Genomic DNA, 10,000 nt, shown 5'->3' with positions numbered 1-10,000 from the left:
AAAAAGTTACACTAAAGAAAAAACTAATCCATAGATTTGTTGAAAAATATATATTTTTAGTCAATATTAATTTGGCTCCATTGATAGAACTTTAAAACCTATTAGTAACCATTAAGCAAATACAACTGCTTCCCTGCTGAAATCTTCCCATATACCGTTACTGAAAATGTTATTCCACAACTTTCACAGTATAGCATTAATAATTCATCTGTCCCCCAAAGATTGTTCTGGTGATAAATGACACAAGTTGTGGACAATGTTTTCATCCACATTTTAAATCACTTAGAACTCTGTATTTCAGGTTTATTTCAGACATGTTTTTGTAAGTACACATTTTAGTTATAGAATTATATCCAAAGCACAAACAATATCCGGAAACTGATGATTTTCTAATAAGAAAAAGATATAGTACACATGGATTAGCTGTTTTTAACTTCATAACACCTCGATGTCTAATAGTTTACATTCAAACTTTTACAAATGTGATTTTGTGCTAGATTATGTTTTATCAAAATTCTTCTTGATACTCTCCTACAAAAGAGACACCAACAATAGTTTCGAGTGATTGGGCAACAGCACACTTTGGCACTCAATTGCAATAAGTGACTTATCCATCATGTTCAATGCATAACCAAGAAAAACACATTTTCTAAGTTAAAACAGTATATATATGAAAAATATACTTAAAGTCAGTTAATTAAAGATAAGGGGAAAAAAGCTGTGTAAAAAAGATTTAAGAAATTAGAATTTAAAAATAGTGAGTAAAAATAGTAGTATTTTGTGCATCAAAAATATATAATGCACAAGATAACTCAACAAAAGCCTCACATAAAAAACTTATAATTTATTTCGAAAACAAAAACGTTTTCTTGAGGAACCATGTTATTCTGTTTCATATAAAAAAACTTATTTTTGATGCATGGGCTTATAATCATACAGAAAGAACACTTAAAAAAATCATTATTTATCTACAAAGTAAAATTTAAATGCATATACAAAAGCTACAGAGAACAAAACTGAAAAAAATCAGACAAGTTATAGAAAAAAATGCATTTTGAGGAACATTTAGGTGAAGATTGAACAATTCTGAGAGACATTCTAAGTCAGTCCAGCTAATACTTTTTTTTAAAAATAAATGGTGATAATATCTTGTATGAATAGGGAAATGCTACTTTAAGCTATATCAGTCATAAAGCATGACTTTAACTAATTTTTACATTAAAAAATGTATCATTAAGTTGGAAATCACAAGTTTGCTTCTTTTTCTACATTCCAGGTTTTTCCAAAATTGTCCACTGGGGGGAGCTATGATCCAGTTGATCTCCTCACCCCATTTTGCAGAATCTTTTTCTCATTTGCCATCAATTTATTTTCATTCAAACGAAGGGTGACCATGTGAAGAACATCAGATCAGTTGACAGCCTGTAAATGTGATTTAAACATTTAGGCACCATTTACCCAGATTAAGTTTCAATTGGAGAACAAATGCTATTAGGTTGAAATCTTCCCATATGTGGCAAATGATGGGGGTCAAAAAATTCCTTCATGTCTAAATAAGAAAAAATAAGAAAAAGTATTATGTTTCTTTGACATAATAGTGCATCATGCTTTTATAAAATAGTAAATTATTTTGATACTGTTAATTTTTAACAACTCTGCGTCAATGTTCTGCCAATATCAAGTTTTGCTTTGACAATCTTGCTCAACCACAACTGTGAATTCATTACAATACACATGCAGTCCACAAACAAACACAGGCACACCCAAACAGCATCAATTCCTTCCCTAATCCTGTATTAATGGACCCAATCACAGACTCTATGAATAATCAATGGCCAGTGGTCTGCAACCATGGTACTAAAACCTTGAGTGAAACTGAATTTTCCTAATAGGGCACACACCCCCACACACACCTTGAGACTTTAATAAGCTCTGCAGCATGGGTTGAATATACGTCACACGGTTTGTTTGCTGCAGAATGTGAAAGATAAACACGCTATGTCAGGCTGTGCAAAGCGTGCGCATACATGTGTGTGTGGAAACGGGGATCTCACTAGTGCTCGTCTGCTCCTCCGATGCTGCTTTTCACAGATGACTCTTTGTGGAAGCAACCGCTTTGGTTAATAGCTGCAACATTATTCTCTTAACTGGCTGGTCATGGCCATTTAGAAATGTTCATTAGGTCGTGGTCCAGAGTGGTGTTTCACTTTACTCCTGTTGACTGACACAAAAGAAGGCGGCGAGGGAAGCAAACAGACAGAAAGAGGAGCAATTTGCTGGCAAATATGACAACCAACTGTAAAAAGCCACAGATGTAATAATCATCATATTACCCTGACTAAGAACCTTGTGCATAATTAGATCTCATTAGGCTCTATGAGTGTTATTTTAGGGCTCTAAAAGCTTGGCTGAGCAGCACTTGATATTATGGGTTATTAATTCTTCAACATCTGGTGCCATTCTGTGTTTGCTCGGCAAACACGACTCCTGAATGTGTCCGAACAGAAAGGAAATTGTTGTTTAAAATACATTTTAGCATTTATGCAGCCTTTTTATTTGCTATATATTAAATAGATGTGTTGAGAAATAAGCAAGAAGTAGGATTTGTGCATAAGAAAAATAATATAATGGTACATATAGCGTTGTATATGGTATGTAAATGCATGTGAGATTGTTTGTGCTGATGACCAGTCAGAACACATTACACACTGCAGAGGGAAGCAGCCCTGTGTTGCCGGAAAAAGCGATTGATTCTCTATTTCCATATTAATGAGCAGATTTGTTAAGAGCCTGCAGAAGAGGGAGAAAATAACAGGGTCTTCATAGGGCACGACATTTATAAATAAAGCTGATGCAAAGAAAAATGGAAATTAAACCTTTTAGTTTAATAAATTTGAGGCGTCCGCAGCAAAGCGAGCGATTTGCATTTCCATTTGTGGCCAAATAATGAGAGCGCGGGTCCATGATGAGCCTGCTATGGCTGCTTTTGGGTCTCAGACAGTCAGACAATCACTCCAGCGTGCAGCCCTCCACATCAATGTCATTAGCTCAGGCTTGTTACCTCTGCTCCTTGGCTTTCGAAGATTATTTAGTGAAATGAAGATTCTCATTGCCAATCTGAATGAGGAATATGAGGAAGAGGAGTGTGTTCAAAGCTAAATTTATTCTTTTTTTTTCAATTGCATGCATCTCACACCTTGGTATCTTCATCCTTGGATGTTTAACTTTTTCCATAAAAGCATTTTTCTCTTTTAGATATTTCTTTATATTTAAATTTATATAGGCTAGTATATTTTTTATTTTATGATGCTAAGAAAAAAAAATCTTTCTCTCTAGCAACACACGCAGTGGCACACACATACACACAAAGCATCACTGATTGAATTTATTGGGGAATGGATGTTGACTAGACTGCTCCAAGTAGGCTAGATTGTTGTTGTTCCCAGATTGACAGACAGACCCAGAGCGGCTGATTGAAAGTGCCTTTTAGCTTGCTCTCACTGTATATTTGATTTGGCAAAATGGAAGGAGAGTCCAGTCTTTTCCCAGGATGCAAACACAAGTCCTTGTGTTTGTGTGGGAGTATACGTGTGTTTGTATGTGCCCTGCGTATGTTGACTGGTGGATGCTTCGGTAAACGCTGCATAAAATGTACCCTTTCAGGTATTAATTGAATAATGCAAGCACTCCTCTTGTCGGCAATCAAGTGGCACTCTTTCTGTGTTGCTGTGCTTCCCTTCTTGCCAGTGAATTGACTTGATTTATCTTCGTTGTTCCAGCCAACGGATGCCATTTGTTCCAAATCTTTGTCATAAACATGAAAAGAGCAGAGGCGTGCACTCATAAAATAAGCTTCTAGACTGTTGTTTTATAACTTAAAAAGGGACAGATGTGGAGAGGCTGTCAAATCATGTGGGGCTCTAGCTGAACCAACAGCGTGTTAAAGGTTCTCCAGGAACCGATGATGTGGTGGAAAGGAAGAATTGTTGCTAATAAAGGGGAAAAAAAGGAGGAAGGAGGAAAAGGAGAGTGGACGAGAGGAGGAGGAGGAGGGCATCTGGAAGAGAGATGTGCAATGCCCTGCTAAATATGCATAGTTATTTCCCATGCCTTTAATGGGACACATCTCATTGGGTGCCTTATGTCTGCTTCCAAACTGTAAATTTAGCTTCACACCTGCAGGAAATTCCCAGTAATAAAGACAACAGTGCCATATGGAGTCCTTGCTGAGTCTGCTCATACTTCTGAGACACAGTAGAAATAAAAAAAAGCATATAAGTTACATTTAAAGTTTCCTGGGATTCCATTTGTTGACAGAATCTTACGCTTATGTAGCTCCAGCGTTCATGCTCTTTTATTTACTATAACTTTTCAACCGTTAATACGATCAACGTCATTCTAGTAGATTCTGAAGGAGAAAAGCGGCGGAACCTACTAGAATCTACTAGAATGACGTCGATCGTGTTTAAGTGTTGAAAAGTTACAGTACATCAAAGATTTTGTGTTTAAGCATCACCTGCGATGCCTCAGGTGTTAAAGGGTTACCCCTATATAACTATTTGTATTATATTTGATACATGTAAATGTGAGACCTCTATCTCATTAGTAAAACGGTCCTTAAAAACCATTTGTGTATGACTTCATTGGTGTTTTCTGTCCTGCAGTGCATTATCATTCCACTAGGGGCAGTAGAAGGGCTTTTTCTGATCATTTCAAAATGGCTGCCTCCATGACATCTCAAAAACACTTTTGGCGGGAAAACGTTCAGCTAATTTTAATCAGTTTAGGTTGAGATTAGCTCATCTTTTGTTATTATTTTGTAAATGAAAAAAATCATTTGTTGTTAATTATTTATAATACAGTTCCTCTATATTAAAAATGTGTAGATTAAATTGAAACAATGACTAAATAAGGTACTTTTTCCCAAAACAACATTTTTTGAACATTTAAATATTATTTTTTTAAAAACTTGAATTTTCTGTTTATTTACAGAATTTATTTCCTTTACAGGGTTAAACTCAGGTGTGCAGACGTGTCTGTTGCTCACAGCGAGCTTCGATTTGCTGATGTAGCACCTCTCTAATTTTCTTCACGGTAATATTTGCCTTACCTACCTACCATCTGTTCTTATTATCTGGGGAACATGTTTGTCTTAGGATATCAATAATCATAAACAAAGCCATGGCTTTTTCACCTCTTCTTCTGCATGCTGGAAGCAAAACCTTGTATGTACGCTGTCTTTTTACAAGTGTTTTATTTATTATTTGGCAAAAATTAAACATTTTTTTATTTTTTTCTGTTTTGGTCAACTTTCAAAAGTACACTTTATCACCACACTCACTTGCGTAGCCCGTGGCTCATGCTTTGACTGAATGTGCGCTCTCCTATTACTGACAGTAATTACCGTCAGTCACCCTGTGTGTCCATAACAAGCCGGCATAATGCCCTAATCAGGCCTGGATTAATCTAACTCTCGCTCTAATCACTCTAAAAGTGATTTATATTGTTTTTCCTGTTCGGAACAAATGAAATCTGTAGCCTAAATTAATACCAGCTTTTCATTTCTGGGAAGCTAAAAAACCAGCAACCGTCACATTCTTGTCATTAGGGCTGCATCGCTGAAGACATGCGCGTAAAAAAAGGCACTCTCATGTATGTACAAAGAATTTAGATAACAGCAAAAAATTATATTAATCTTGTGCTAAAAGCCTTTCAGATTCAGTAAATACAGACATCAGACGAAACATTTAAATATCAATGTCACTTATAATTACACATCCAGCCATAATTTCACAGTAATTATCATGAAATACCTTGTTAGAAATGTCTTTTAGATCTTTCATTTGTATGAATATTTTTAAACTGGATGTTTTTAATGTTTCTTAGCCGGGCTCCTTCACAACGCTGCAGAAATAACGCAATAACGGTAAAAGCTTTTAACCATCCATCAATTATTCTGATGGAAAAAATGCTCTACATCATTCTGTACAAGTCATTTGTCAAATTGTGTCAGCCACAATTTTGCAATTTCTTGGTCCCAAGCTTTTATTTAAGATGGCAGGCCTCCTGTTTTGGTCCATGCCTCCTACTTTGTTTCATTTCCATTGTTAAACAAATCAATTCCAACCCTGACTCACTTCCTACTGTTTTTCATTACTAAGAACAGAGGCCGGACACGAATCGCAAGAGAACCCTGAAATTTCCTGCTCACCGTTCAGCTTGTGCTCGGAATACAAACCGACTCACAAGACTCGCATTTAACAAATGCAAATTGCGAGCCAATCTGCTGAAGCTATCTGGGCTCCTGGTTCTATATTCATTTCCACCACCCCACTGTTCACAAGCTCCCAAAACAATCCTGGGGTTAAGCTGAGAGAAATAGGAAATAAAGATCTGCAAGTGTCCACCATGTCACTCTTTTTTCAGTTTTTATTTTGTCCTCTCCTTCATGTCTTTTTCTTCCACAGTGTGTCACCTTTGCTCCCCTGTCCTTCCTCCTCTCTTCCTCTCACCTCCCCTCGGTCCCCTCTCCCCTGTTCTCTTCATGCTGTGTAATTCTCATCTTACACACTCTGTTGCTCTGGTCTATGAATAATGCATGGTGAGTGAGAAATCCTCAATCTCATGCTTGGCTCCCAGCGAGCATTACGGAGCTTGCATCTCTATTACAGAGATGAATCGGAGAAAGGGGAATATTGCACAGGATACGCTTTAACTTCATTGTTTGTTCTCGGTTATGAAGCTCCAGTTTCTTCAAGTACATATGAATTATACATCTGAAAAAGAAGGGGGGGCTTGTCGATTAATACAGCAATGTTGGAACTTTTATAAATCCACTGAAGGTTGTTTAATTTTTTTGTGACATAGAAAATGGAGTCCAGTGTTTCAGTAGAGACTCTTTCTTTGCACTAAACTTGTTTCATTACAGATTAAGGAATTTAATGTTAAGATACTTTTTTTGTCACCTGATTGTAAAGTCAGATTTTAAAAGGCTGAGTTTGTGTCTTTATCCATTTAAGTATTAGACCCTTTCCTAACACAACCTTTAATTTCTGCACAAAAACGCAAACAATGTTAAAACAAATCCTTTTTTCAGATCTGTGACTTGAAGTCCCACTCCAATCATCTTCTGATCTTTTGCAAGTGTTCCCAGTGGTCTTTTAAAAAGCACTATGATGCAGTTTTTAGCCAAAAAAAAAAAAAAAAAACTGCGTCATTTCTAGGACATAGTTTCTGCAGAGTGGCAGTAGTTCATTAGAAATTTGCTTCTGAGGTGTAGGCAGGACTATTGGCACGGAGTAAGCCCGCCCCTACTTCCTGACATCCTTCTGTTTACATCAGGGGAGTCAAAGTCAGTCACACAGGGGCCAAAAATCCAAAACACACCTTAGGTCGCGGGTAGAACAGAATAAAAATCTATTGAACACTCTAAAAATAAACTTTTATAACTTTGAAAATGTAACTTTTTAACATAAATATAAATAAAGAGAGGGAGGAATATTATTCCAGAAAAAAAATCAACTTCAACCTTAAAAAACTTCCAATATTTTACTCTCAATAAAAATATATTAAGTTAGAAATACAATTTAGAAGAAAAGAAAAAAAAAAACATTAAAATTAGCTGATTTATTTAAATGTCATTTTATATGAAAAATTGCACTTAACATATCCCAAAAGATTTTGCTCTCTATTAAATATAGCCTGTTAAAATTATACAAATATGAACATGCCACTGAATAAAACCAAAAAGCCTGGAAATAAAAATAAAATGAATGCTTTTTAGCCAACACAAATCATTTTGTTGTCTGACTGTTTTGGCCTTAGTTATTTTATCCGGTTATGTTTATTTCTTTCTGGACCATCAGTGAGCGGTTCATGATTCCATTTGAGGTAAAACGCTGTGTTTGAAAAGAAAGACATAGATCATTAGAACTGATCTCTCAGCCTCCATAACCAACCAAACTTAGTTCAATGTATTTATTTCTCAGGGACACTTCACAACTTCACATGGGCCAGAATTACCCAAGCGGCTAGATACCAGCACAGAATAACATTCGGCCGTTAATATCAATAAAATAAAATGATCTGGTGGGCCGGATCTGGCCCTGGGGCCTTGACTTTGACACACGTGGTTTACATGCTCTCCAGCTAGCTTACAGCCCCTTACAACCCTAACGCAACAAAAAAACAAACAAATGGTGAGCAATATTGGAGCCAAGAGTGCAGTTCGGAGGCAGATGAGAAAATTGAAGACGTACATGGATCTATTTCTATGCAAGTGGATGCATCGGAATGGAGCAGAGCAGGCGTGGTCAGTTGATGGTAGCTTCTACGTCACAGCTTTTTCTAACAGCAGTTTTTTTTGTCTAATTAAAAATAATTAAAAATGAATAAATATTTAAGTTTATGTTCTTTATATATGAGAAAAATGCTACAAGAACATGTAAAAAAAAGTGATTTTTCATTAAAGTGGGTCTTTAACAGTATATACATGCTGTGTGTTTCTGTATGTATGAGCCATCTGATGACATAGACCTATACTTTATGGAGTGTATACGAGTGATAAAAGCACTCAAGAGTTAAAGTGCTTTTCTACCACGCTCAAAGCCATGTGTCAGCACTAAACCACTAAATCCACACAATTCCCTGGAACAGTTTCCCTTCCTCTGATAGTCTATCATTCCTCTGTTTCAGGTGGCTGGCCACAGCCGCTGACAGGACCAAGTCCTTGAGGAGATCATGTGTCTGTGGAAAGTACAGGACAAGCACTGATGTTTGAGCTCTCAAATCTCTGTCGCTCCATGTTTCCCTTTGTCTGTGTTAGGGTTTATTCCCAGTCATTTGGGGGATCTGTAAGAAATACAGAATATGGATAATGTAATGTATTTAGCTCTTTAACATCGGAGCTCCAGTGTTTATGTTCTCTCATTTATTGCAACTTTTCAACCATTAACATCATCATTCCTGTAGATTCTGAAGGAGAAAAGCGGCTTTTCTCCTTCAGAATCTACAGGAATGATGATGTTAATGGCTGAAAAGTTACAATATGTTAAAGATTTTGTGTTTAAGCATCACCGGCGACGCCTCAGGTTTTATTTTATGCTTATTGTTAACTCCACATGGACAATGTTATGGTGCTGAAATCTTACAGAAATTTGCCTTTTCTCTGCTCATTGTGGACTGCAGATGAATCACGCTAATGACCTGGGCCCTGTGCTGCAGCACTGCTCTGAAATTAATATCTATGGAATGGCGATATAGGGCAAATAGATGAGAATAGGAACCCAATATTCACTTGTGGGTTCTGGCTCAGCCGCACACACACACACTCACGTGTTCACATACGCTGCACACAGAAGCTGACAGGCAGGCTATTATCCCCCAGCTCTCGCTGCTGTAATTGGCTATCGCTTTTTACAAATGTGGCTCCGTCTGACTCGCATATCAGCTCCTGTCTCATCAACTCTGTAGGGGTCACCATGTCCGCGCTTGTGCGAGTGTGTGTGTGCACATGTATGTCCTGGTGGATGTGTTCAGATCTGCGAAAGTATATATGTAAGGGTCAGTGACGTGCCCATCCCTCTCATGTCTTCATTTCACACACTCATTTATGTCCATGCTAAACGAGCTAGCGGACACCAAGTGTGTCAGTGGCTGCCTCCTCTTCAGCGGTGCCGAAGCATTTAACCATTAGTCTGCTATTAGCAGCAGGATCACTCACACACCGACCGTGCCATTATGAAATATTAGCTTAACTGAGGTCATCATTACTTAGTAGGGGCTTTCCTTGGAGGTCAGCTTCATTATATTTTTCAAACAAAGATCAAACCCAGCTATTAAATGAGGGTGCAGATTAAAAAGGCCAAACAAAGATCAGCACAAATGTTTTGGGTTCCTGTTTCTTTTTAAAGTATATTTAGCATGCAATAATAGTGAATTAAAATCCTTTTAGGATTCATTTGTTTCATAATTACCTTAAAGTAATTCTTTCTTGCAAAAA

Source organism: Oryzias melastigma, linkage group LG9, assembly GCF_002922805.2.
Source record: "Oryzias melastigma strain HK-1 linkage group LG9, ASM292280v2, whole genome shotgun sequence".
Taxonomy (NCBI): domain Eukaryota; kingdom Metazoa; phylum Chordata; class Actinopteri; order Beloniformes; family Adrianichthyidae; genus Oryzias; species Oryzias melastigma.
Note: the sequence above shows the minus strand (reverse complement) of the source record.